Below are 12,482 nucleotides of genomic sequence, written 5' to 3'. Positions count from 1 at the left end.
GATAGGAAATTACGAAGGAGGGCATAATTCCTATTATCCTGATAAGAATAAAAGTTTGTGACTTTTACTATGCTCAAAAAGTCCCTCCCAATCATGAGACTGAAAGGAAGCCTCAATGTGTCACTCACCTCTGGCTTAGGGTGGAGTTTTGCATTGTGAGAACAGTGTAGAGCAGTCATTCTCTGAACAGCGCCAGCAGCATATAGACCACCTGTTGAGCTCTGGAGCTTCTGCAGGCCTGTGGGCAGGGCATGGAGTGGGCATTCAGAAGCTACACAGCACTACCAGGGAAACCTTCCCTGGGCCATACACCATGGGCCTCCACGCACAGGACTGGGGCTACGAGTTCATAAGACTTGCTCAGGTTAACCTCAGTGCACAGGGGTGAGACAGCCATGATGGAGCAACAGAAGTCAGCACCTATTCTCCTCTGACTACTTCACTGGTCTTAGAAATGTTTCCTGAGAAGAGATAGGATTTTCTATTTTCTCTTCCTGGCATGAGGCCAGGATAAATAGGGACTCAGAAAGCAAGACCAGAACAATTTAAAGATTAGAATCCTGGGGCTGGGGATGTGGCTCAAGCGGTAGCACGCTCGCCTGGCATGTGTGCGACCCGGGTTCCATCCTCAGCACCACATACCAACAAAGATGTTGTGTCCGCCGAGAACTAAAACATAAATATTAAAAAAAAACTCTCTCTCTCTCTCTCTCTCTCTCTCTCTCTCTCTCTCTCTCTCTCCCCCCCCCCTTCTCTCACTCTCTCTTTAAAAAAAAAAAAAGATTAGAATCCTGGGGCTAGGGTTGTATCTCAGTGGTAGAGTGCTTGCCTAGCATAGGTGAGGAACTAGGTTTGATCCTCAGAACCACATATAAATAATTAATTAAATTAAGGTATTATGTCCCTCTACAACTAAAAATATTTTCTAAATATTAGAATCCTAAAACTTTGTATCAACATCAAAATAGACTCATAAGCATACATGTGGATTGTGAATTACATAGCTATAAATTTTGCTAATTGTGCTGACGTGTTTCATTCACTAGGGAGGCCATGGGCATCTGCCTCCTGGCACATAGTGTTACTCTAGGGGCTGTTCAGAGGATTTCTCCACAATACCTGCATCTTTTGATACATCAGGGAAGATAAAGGTGTGAGGGGCACCACCTGGCATCAGGGAGAATCTTTCAGGCCATGGAGGCCTTGCACTAGAGCATGGCTTAGCCCACTGCATCACAAAGTGCCTTGTACTTGTCCCCATGCACCAAGTATCAGTCCATCTGGCCTGTGTGGTCCTTCTTCAGCCCAGGAGAAGAGGGTTAGTCATGGTTGGGTGAGGTGGGGTGTTCTGCAAAGACCCTTCCCCATAGGTGAAGAAAGATGGCAGGCACCATTGAAGGCTAGAGACAAATGACCTGGAACTCCCTGTGGGGCCCAGGCATGACAATCCTGGGGGTCTTCAGGAATATGGCCTCAAAAGGAATGGAGAGCCCGAGGAGGAGGGAGGCCGACCCTAGATTTGCTTGCTTTCTCTACACATGGTACCATACCATGCAAGGAGACAAAAATATGTCATCTCTGAGTCCCAGTTGGTCATCTTAAAAATGCCAGGATTTTCAGTGCCATTTCTTAAACTTCAGGACAGTTAGAATTTACCAGTTTCAGACTACTGGGAATGTAGAAGCCTGAAAGCCAAACTCATTGCACTTGTCTCAATTTTTACCCACCTCTGCCTGGCAGAGACACCAAGACACAGCCTGCAGGCTGTTACCATTTAATTTGCTGGAAGCAAATATTGAAAGAAATAATACTCATTCACTTTTCCTATATCCAAGTCAATTAGAAGTGAAGCCTAAATAAAATGCAGGTAAACAACAAACCAGAAACACATGGGAGTGTGCACACACATGTGTCCATGCCTACCTTTGCCCTACAGCAGATAGCCAAAACCTACCCTGAAGCAGAGACCAAGGACCAGATGTCTGCCTTTGTCCTGCCTGCAGTGAGGGCTGGGAGGGTGAGGAGTGGTGCCTTCCACTTGCCTGCTCTTGCAGGGACTTGCATCTCACCTGTGCAGTGATCCCCTTGGGAAACACCCACAGACACCGATGGCCCTGCCTGGAGAGGCTCTGCACAAATTCTATCCTGTGCAGTTTCGAGAGCCTCCGGACCAGGTATGCACAGTGCCAGTCCTTCCCTGTCTGGGTTCGGAACTGCTCTATGCATCACATTCGGTGCTGCTCTCCCTCAGTCAGCTCTGAGAGTGCAAGGAAAAAGCTGGTCAGTGACTGGGGACTGAGGGCCTTCTTCTGGGGAACTCAGTATAAAAACACCCAGAAGAGGGGAACATGGTAAGGGCCAGCAAGACCCTTGACAGTTTCTGTCCTTCTGAACCTGTAGCTAACTTCTTCAAGGTAGAGAAGACCTGCCTGAGCCCTCTTGAAGCTCCTAGAGGAGGTCAGAAGCTCTGTCAGGACACTGGTGGGTTCGTGCAACCTCCTGCAGGTACTCGACCAACTCCAAAATGGCAGGTCTGTAGGAAATGACCTTCCTCCCTCTGGCAGTCGAGTTTATTCCTTGTGCAATAAGCACCGGTCTTCTCATGAATTGAATCCTAAGGAACAAAGAAAAAGAAAGAAAAGAATATTATTATTTGTAACAGGCAAGTCCCCAACTTTCTAAAATTGCCAGTGAGAGTTAAAGGGAAAATAAAGGCCATCATTGTAGTTCTGATTATAAATTTTTTGAATCATAGTAAACAACTGGAAAAAAACAAATATATAAGGAAAAAATGTGTCTAACCGTAACACTTTTTGAAGTAAAAATATGAAGACATTAAAAATAAAAAGGATTCATCATCTTGCCAGCTGGGAATGACCATTGCTAAGCGTGTGGTGTACTCATCCAGGCTGTGGTTTCTTCTGCTCTGCACTTACATGCACATGTCAACATAGTCAAACACTGTTTAACAATAGGGACTCCTGCAAGAATGAATCCTTAGGGAATTTTACTGTCATGCAAATATCAGACATGCAGTGATGGAAACATCACCAAGTGACTTGTGACTGTGTGTGTGACATATAAGGGCAAAGCAATGTCTTTGAAACTTCTTTCTTTTCCACATGGAAAAGAAGCATCTGTTAATTATACTGAATAAAGCTGCATTCTGTAATTTTTCAGAAACTCTGCTATTGCCTAAACCATATGGTTCAGATGGTTTGCAAAATAAATCAATAAAGAGGCAGCCAGCTTTCTTCTAGGCAATTGATGAAGAGCATGTAGAGTTTGGTCTTACCTCTAATGATGAACACCTTCTTCTCTAACAGGGACAAGTAGGCCTGGATGTATTCTTTCACAGCATGGAAGCAGTGAAAAGAGAAATATTATTCCTGGTGATGTCAGGATGGCAGAATCACCCTACCAAAAAAAAAAAAAAAAAAGAACATCCATTAACCAATCATCTGCCCATATATTTCTCTGTGTGTATAAAGGTAAAATACAATATAAAGGTATAATACAATATGTAGGTAATAGATTTAACACTTTTCATTAAAAGTATGTTTGCACAGTCTTGAATGAATATGAAATTCCATATTACAGAGAAGCTTTTCTCAAACAGTTTGGTTTCAGGCCCAATTACAGGCTTAAAACTTACTGAGAGCTGCAGAGACTTTTTGTTTATTTGGTCAAACCTACACAAGCCGGAAAACAAAGACAAATGCTGAACAATTTCACTTAGGTGAGGTACCTGTGGCAGTCAGAGTGACAGAAAGTAGAGTGGGGGGTCTCCCAGGGCTGGGGAAGGGCTGGGGAGTCTGTGTTAGGTGACAAAGGTGAGGACACTCTGGAGCAGCATCTGGTGGTGGTGCAATACCCAGTGTTTGATGTCGACAACTACACATTTAAAAGTGGTTACACAGTGCATTTTGTGTTATGTATATTTTAGCACATTTTAATAAAAGAGCAGCAGTGGCCCAGTAGTGGGGTGCTGGTTAAGGACATTAGGGATAGCATAGAAGGGAAAGCCAGTTCCCTGTGACCTGTGGAAAAATTGCATGACAGATAAGCCACAAGAATTGGCCTTCCTAGCATCTTTCTCTGTAGCTTCCCTACCTGCTTAACACCTCTGGTTGCCATCTCTAACCCTTCTGTCAGACCTGACAAGAAGACTTGAATATCCATCATGTACTGACTACTTTCATCTTTCCAACATCCAGGGAGTGTAGTCTAACTGGAGAAGGCAGCTCTGAAGTGGCAGCCTGCAGGAGGTAAGACTTGAGGCCCCTGGCAATCCCTGAAGTTGCACTTAAGCTCCCAACCACAGGAAGAGAGCAGCAAAGATCAATGTAGGGCAGCAACCTTTCAGGCATCGCATAGCCAATGAATGGCCCTGGGGATTCCCTGGAGCTGGAAGGGGCACACAGAACAGAGACCAGTGTACACCACAGGCTTCAAGCCTGAGAACTAACTGGCTAGCATCTGTGGTTGTGGTTACTTGCACAGGGATCGTATTAAAAGGAAATGAACCAGAAACTTGTGAATTTATTGAGGTCATTAGATTGAAGAAAAAGTCTCCCACCACCTACAAATATGCCCATGCCAGCTTGCAGAGCCAGAAAACCCATCTCTCAGCTAGCAAGCTTCTTGACCACTGGAGACCACACTGGACCTGGCTGAGTGGCCAGTGTATCCCCAGAGATCTGAGGGTCCTGGATGGGACAGGAAAGACTTAGAAAGAGCTTTGTCCAGGCCATATGGGAAGATGGTCCAGGATGCCTGTGGCCACAGGGACAGACACACACTCCTTTCCACCATTTTTCTTTACTTTTCCTTAAAGAACCTCTGTAACAGCAGTTCACTTCATGCTTTAAAGATAGCTTTGCTGCTCTAAAGCAGACCTGTTTTTTTCTCCTCCCTGATCTCCCTAATCTCTCCTTCCTAATTTCTGGTAAAATAGGATTCCCCTGAATTGCCTCTTTAAAAAACCCTGTGTTCCCCCTTAATAGGGAAATCACAGCTTCTGGGACAGAGTCCCTTGTGTTTCTCCTTTGCTAGCAAAGGAAAAAAAAAACACTTCTTTTTCCTTTTTCTAAAACAACAACAACAAAACGCCTCTTAAGTTCCATGGCACATAAGCACATTCTGTGCAAGTTTTCCCACTGCCTTTCAACTAGATGCGGCCAAGGGACTTAGTTTAGGGCAATGAAATATGAGCAGGTGTGTGTGTGTGTGTGTGTGTGTGTGTGTGTGTGTGTGTGTGTGTGTGTGTTTGGGGGCTATATTCTTTTTTTTTGTACTTGGAACTGAGCTCAGGGGCACTCAACCACTAAACCTAACCCCCAGCCCTACTTTGTATTTCATTTAGTGACAGGGTCTCACTGAGTTGCTCAGGGCTTTGCTGTTGTTGAGGCTGATTTTACATTTGCAATCCTTGTGCCTCAGCATCTCAAGCTCCTGGGATTACAGGCATGTGCCACCAGCCTGGGATGTGTTCTTAAAGGTATTGTGTGCAGGGGCTGAGGGGAGGCTCAATGGCAGAGTGCCAGCCTAGCATGCGTGAAGCCCTGGGGTCCATCCCTGGCACTGCCACCCCTTCTTTTGCTCCCTAGGCTGTGACAGCAGGGATAGACTTTGAAGACAAGTAGCTGGAAGGTGTTTGTTGAAGAGGACAGAGGTCATTTGAGAAGAAATGTGGGTACCAGGCACCTGGGAGCTGTGAGCAAGCCCTGGCCTGTATAGACCATCCTGCACAAGGCCTCTGATATTCTAGTCAAGTTTGGATACACTGGCATCTGGTATCTCTGCTAATCTCTGTCTGGTGTGCCTGCCTGCATTTCAAAGGCTGCACACCTGTCTACAGCGGCCTTTCTCAGATACCCTGACAGTGGGCACTTTGAAGGATAATGATCTTCTACCCATGGGATGTGCTTATGTGATAGTCACCCTAGCCCAAGATCACAGGGTAAAATAGGTGGGAATGGTGTTGTGCTGAGTGGCTATTTTTGCTGGACAGCCTGGCCACAGAGATAGTGGCTTTCTCTGAGGGGACTAGTAGCACTGTCATCAGATTTATCTGGCGTTGAGGACAGAGGCTCAGTGTTTTTCTGTTCCTGTGGTCCCTTTATAGTATGTATTTTGAAGTCCCCAGCTTCAATGGCATTCTCCTGCATCACTGCCATCCTGCCTAGGGTGAAGGTGATTTTACCTCTGAGGGCTAGGCTGCTGGCTTGTTCTAGGTCATCCTGGGTGTAAGTGAAGCCCACTCCTCCAGCCCTTGAAAAGCATCCATAAGCAAGTTCCCTGCAGAAGTTCTGTTGTGTACAGTCATTGCTATCCCTAAGTGGCATGCCCTGACTTAGCAATCAGGGAGGGCCAACTCTTAAACAACTGAGCTTATCCATGCTATGGCTGGCCAATGTGTCACATCCCCCTGTGTGACTCTGTGAAAGCCCAGCACTGACCTGCAGGTGAGGGTGGAGTGGGCTCCTGGTCTCTGTGTCCCAGTGCTTACCTTGTCTAGTGAGAAGATGTACTTGGTCATCAGCTGGCACAGCTCCAGAATCTGGCTCTTGGTCCCCAGGAACACGTGCTCCAAAAAGAATGCAATTGATAAAACCCAATTCCACTGGATTCTGTCAAAAGAGGGTATCAGGGACTTAGCCTTGACAGAGGAGTCTGAGACAGGAGGAGGGCATGAAGAGGGCATGTGCAAGGCAGCATGGGAAGGTGAGGTGACAGAAGAAACTAACCACCAGCTCTGCCCTCGACACTCCTCCAGCTCTCCATGAAGGTAGGACCCAGGGTCTCACTTTGCTACCTCAGCATGCACTGCCACTGTGCCCACTCTGCAACTGTGCCCCACTCTCACAATCCTGCACAGAGCGAGTCCCTCTTGACTCTTATAGCCCAGCATGGGTTGGGATCCTCCTCAATCCTGAAGGCCTGCTTGCTCTGATCACCCCCATCCTTTCTAGTGGCTCCCTGCCAACTCAGTGATTCTCATGCTGCTGCCTGCCTTTCTGTGGCCCTGGGGCACCATGGTTTCGCTGAATTGGTTTTCCTCTTTCTCCCACATCTAATGAGATGGCTGGCACGTGACATGGTTCATCACGTGCAGAGTGAGTGCACAAAGAGCCCCTGCCATGGCAGGAGAACCTGCTTGTCCTGCTGCCAGGGGTGCCAAAACCCATAGTCCATTGATGAGCACAAGCCGAGCATGCCAGGAAGAGCTAGGCTCTGGGTCTCACCTGACCTCTTCAATGACAGCTCTGACTGTGATCCTGCTATCTTTCAAGTACCCATCTGAGCATACGAGCTCCAGCGGTATAGACAGCTTCTTAACCAGCTTCAGCCAGGCCTGGGGACTTGGCTTCAGATTATCTCTTGTCAGCATTTCAGCACAGACCATTGCAGCCAACACATCTAGTATCTGGGAAGGGGAGAGTGAACTCCAAAGGTTCTCTGCCCTTCCACCCATCCTCTTCATTGGCTATGACTCCCTTAGGCCAGAGGTCCTGGCAGAGGCATTGTGTCCTTGTATTCCAGGCTTGGAATACAAGTACACAATGTATAACCTGCTCCTTTGGGTCTTGGGATACAGGAAACACTAGCCAGCTGTTTCCAATATCTCTGGGCTATGCTGGCTCCCTTCCCCCTGAAGGGTCTCTCCTCTGGTGGCCGACCAGGGCCTGGGCCTCCCAAGGGGCTGTACCATCTCACAGCCAGCAATGTCATGCTTCTGTAAAGCTTCAGTGAGGCTCTGCAGAAACTGCGGGTGGATGGTCAAGATTCTGGAGAAGTTGTGCAGCTGGTCCTGAAATGTTGATAGGCCAGGTGCACCCATGGCAAGCAGAGCCCATCCTCAGGCCTCCCTGAGGCTGCTTCCAGCTCAGACACAGAACCACAGGGCCCTCTGCAAAAACTGGGGTTTCCAAGCGTTTTCAGTATGTATTTTTGAATCATAAAGATATTTTTTCCTGTGGGAATTCAGAACTATTCAAAAACCACACACAAAAAAATTACGAATTAAGAGCAGGGTGCGGGGCGCTCGGCCGCTGCCAGGCTCTGGATCCGCGCGCCACAGCCGGCGCCTCCAGTCTGGGTTTTGGCGCGACCCCTCCTCCCTCTGGCTCCCCGTGCTCTAGCCTTTTAATCATGCCCCCCTGTCTGTGTGTGAGTGCATGCAGGCTGGGCTGACAATGATTTCCTCAGTGATTACATACAAAGCGAGTCCCTGTGGGTTAGGGCCCCCTCTGGAGCCATCCTGATGGCTTTGGGGACCTTGCTTCCATTTTCTATTATTATGTGGACTACCTGAGTGCCAGCACAGTCCAAGACCTTGCAGGCTGTCTCGCCGCCACAAGCAAGCGAAACCAAGATCCCTCAAATACCCAAACTGTAAACTTGAAGACAAGGCTGAAGATGGAGAGGTAATAGATTGTAAGAAGAGGACAGAAGACCGGGAGGACAACTGTGACAGTTGCCTCCAGGTGTTTGAATCACTGAGCTATATCACAGAACACAAGATTAATCAATATCAGCTGACAGATGGAGTGGATGTTGAAGATGATCCCACATGCTCTTGGCCAGCTTCCTCACCTTCTAACAAGGACCAGACTTCCCCTAGTCATGGAAAAGGTTGTGATTTTAGAGAGGAAGAAGGTGCCCCTGGACTGCCATACCCATGTCAGTTCTGTGACAAGTCGTTTAGCCACCTCAGCTACCTAAAGCACCATGAGCAGAGTCACTGCCTTTCAAATGCGCCTACTGCAGTCTGCTGTTCAAACACAAGCGGAACCAAGATCTCCATATAAAGCTCCACACCGGGTACAAGAAGTACCACTGAAGTGAATGTGATGCTGCGTTCTCCAGGAGTGATCACTTGTAGATCCACTTAAAGACTCACACGTCCAACAAGCCATATAAATGTGCCATTTGCCGCCATGGGTTCCTGTCCTCTAGCTCCTTACACGGACACATGCAGGTTCATGAGAGGAACAAGGACAGTTCCCAGTCTGGTTCCAGGATGGAGGACTGGAAGATGAAGGACACTCAGAAATGCAGTCAGTGTGAAGAAGGCTTTGACTTCCCGAAAGACCTCCAGAAGCACATTGCAGAGTGCCACCCCGAATGCTCCCCCAATGAGGATTAAGCTGCCCTGCAGTGCGTCTACTGCCACAAGCTCTTTGTGGAGGAGACCTGCCTCATGAACCACATGGAGCAGGGGCACAGAGGGGAGAAGAAAAACTCTTGCAGCTTTTGTTCTGAGAGTTTCCACACAGTCGAGGAACTGTACAGCCACATGAACAGTCACCAGCAACTGGAGTCCTGCAATCACAGCAACAGCCTTTCCCTGGTCCAGGTGGGCTACATCTCCGTGTCCATCCCAACTCCAGATTCCAACCTCTCAGTGGACAGTTCAACCATGGTGGAGGCTGCCCCACCAATCCCAAAGAGTCGAGGGAGGAAGGGGGCTCCTCAGCAAACCCCTGACATGACCGGCCCCTCGAGTAAACAAGCAAAAGTTATCTACAGCTGTATTTACTGCCACAAGCAGTCATTCTTGAGTCTTGCAATTCTGCAGATTCACCTAAAGACTATTCATTTAGATAAGCCAGAACAGGCCCATATTTGTCAGTATTGCTTCGAGGTATTACCCTCACTTTATAACCTAAATTAACATGTTAAGCAAGTGCACAAAGCTCGGGACCCAGGCCTGATTGTTTCTGCAATGCCTGCCATAGTTTACCAGTGCAACTTCTGTTGTGAAGTTGTCAACGACCTCAACACCCTTAAGGAGCACATCCGATGTTCTCACGGATTTGCAAACCCTGCAGCTAAGGATAGTAATGCATTATTTTGTCCTCATTGCTATATGGGATTTGTCACTGACTCTTCCCTTGAAGAGCATATAAGACAGGTGCATTGTGACCTCAGTGGCTCTCAGTTTGGATCCCCAGTGCTTGGGACCCAAAAGAACCAGTAGTGGAAGTCTATTCCTGTATCTATTGTACAAATTCGCCAATATTCAACAGTGTTCTTAAGCTGTACAAGCATATCAAAGAGAATCATAAAAACATTCCCTTGGCCCTGAATTATATTCACAATGGGAAAAAATCCTGGGCCTTGAGCCCCCTATCTCCTGTGGCCATAAAGCAGACATCTCTTAAGATCATGCAGGCAGTAGGGGGAGCATCTGCGCATCCCGCCGGAGAATATATCTGTAATCAGTGTGGTGCTAAGTACACATCCCTAGACAGCTTTCAGACTCACTTAAAAACTCATCTCAACACTGTGCTGCCGAAACTGACCTGTCCTGAGTGCAACAAGGAATTCCCCAACCAAGAATCCTTGCTGAAGCCTGTGACCATTCACTTTATGATCACCTCAACCTACTACATCTGTGAGAGTTGCGACAAGCAGTTCACATCAGTAGATGACCTTCAGAAACACCTTTGGACATGCACACTTTTGTCTTCTTCCGCTGCACCCTCTGCCAAGAAGTTTTTGACTCCAAAGTCTCCATTCAGCTGCACTTGGCTGTGAAGCACAGTAATGAAAAGAAGGTCTACCAGTGCACGTCCTGCACCTGGGACTTCCGCAACGAGACTGACCTGCAGCTCCACGTGAAACACAACCACCTGGAAAACCAAGGCAAATTGTACAAGTGCATCTTCTGTGGTGAGCCCTTTGGCACTGAGGTGGAGCTTCAGTGCCACATCACAACTCACAGTAAGAAGTACAACTGCAAGTTCTGCAGCAAAGCCTTCCATGCCATCATTCTGCTAGAGAAACATTTGCAAGAGAAGCACTGTGTGTTTGAAACCAAGACGCCCAACTACAGCACAAATGGAGCCTCTGAGCAGGTGCATAAAGAAGAAGTGAAGCTGCAGACCCTACTGACCAACAGCCAGGAGTCCCACAACAGTCACGATGGGAGTGAGAATGATGTGGACAGCTCTGAGCCTATGTATGGGTGTGACATCTGTGGGGCGGTGTACACTATGGAAACTCTGCTGCAGAATCACCAGCTCCAGGACCACTATATCAGACCTGGAGAAAGTGCCATTGTGAAGAAGAAAGCCAAGCTCATTAAAGGGAATTACAAGTGCAACATGTGTTCTCGAACCTTCTTCTCTGAAAATGGCCTGCGTGAACATATGTAGACCCACCAAGGCATGGTCAAACACTACATGTGCCCTATTTGCAGAGAACGTTTTCCCTCCCTTTTAATTCTTACAGAACACAAAGTCACGCACAGTAAGAGCCTTGATACTGGAAACTGCAGGATATGCAAGATGCCTCTACAGAGTGAAGAGGAGTTCTTGGAGCATTGCCAAATGCACCCTGACCTGAAGAATTCTCTGATGGGATTTTGCTGCATAGTATGCATGAAGACTGACCTCCACCTTGGAACTCAAAATCCATGGGACATTCCACATGCAAAAGACAGGGAATGGGTCCACAGTCCAGACCACCAGGCATGGCCAGCATGTCCAAAAACTGTACAAGTGTGCATCTTGCCTAAAAGAATTCTGTTCCAAGCAAGATCTGGTGAAACTTGACATCAACAGCCTGCCATATGGTCTGTGTGCTGGCTGCGTAAATCTCAGTAAGAGCAGTAGCCCAGGCATCAGCCTCCCGCCCAGCACGAATAGACCAGGTTTTGGCCAGAATGAGAATTTGAGTGCCATCGAGAGCAAAGGCAAGGCAGGAGAACTGAAGACACGCTGTTCCAGCTGCAATGTGAAGTTCGAGTCTGAAAGTGAACTCCAGAACCACATCCAAACCATGCACTGAGAGCTCGTGCCAGATAGCAACAGCTCACAGTTGAAATCACCATAAGTGTCGCCCATGCCCAGAATCAGTCCCTCCCAGTCCGATGAGAAGAAGACCTATCAGTGCATCGAGTGTCAGATGATTTTCTACAATGAATGGGAAATACAGGTTCATGTTGCAAATCACATGATTGATGAAGGACTGAACCATGAGTGCAAACTCTGCAGCCAGACCTTCGACTCTCCTGCCAAACTCCAGTGCTACCTGATAGAGCACAGCTTTGAAGGGAGGAGAGGCACCTTCAAGTGTCCTGTCTGCTTTACAGTATTTGTTCAAGCAAACAAGTTGCAGCAGCATATTTGCTCTGCCCATGGACAAGAAGACAAGGTCTATGACTGTACACAATGTCCACAGAAGTTTTTCATCCAAACAGAGCTGCAGCTTAGTGTCATCCAGAAAATGCTTTGAGATGTCAGCCCAAGCCCATGCAAACTGATAAACGTCAAAAGAAAATGCATCAGTGTCTCTAATCACATGATGACCCAACACAGCAGTTAGTGAAAGTATAGTCTCTCAAGGAGAATTACTTTTGTGGCACAAAAAGGGAACATGTTTTACTCTTTGCAAGAAACTTTCATTGTTAATGTAAATTATTCAGAACATTGTATTTTACCATAACACTTGTATTATCAAAACTGTTGGAT

The 12,482-nt window shown here is 47.3% G+C and overlaps 1 pseudogene across 1 annotated transcript; it reads left to right on the top strand.

Moving 5' to 3' along the window:
* Nucleotides 1-8,354: 8,354 nt before the first annotated feature.
* Nucleotides 8,355-12,246, top strand: LOC308640719 (zinc finger protein 521-like; annotated as a pseudogene). Its single transcript has one exon. The product of its transcript is annotated as a zinc finger protein 521-like (transcript).
* Nucleotides 12,247-12,482: the final 236 nt, after the last annotated feature.

Source organism: Spermophilus citellus (genome assembly GCF_964194105.1).
Source record: "Spermophilus citellus genome assembly, contig: SCAFFOLD_94, whole genome shotgun sequence".
NCBI lineage: Eukaryota > Metazoa > Chordata > Mammalia > Rodentia > Sciuridae > Spermophilus > Spermophilus citellus.
This window is presented reverse-complemented; position numbering and strand designations above follow the sequence as displayed.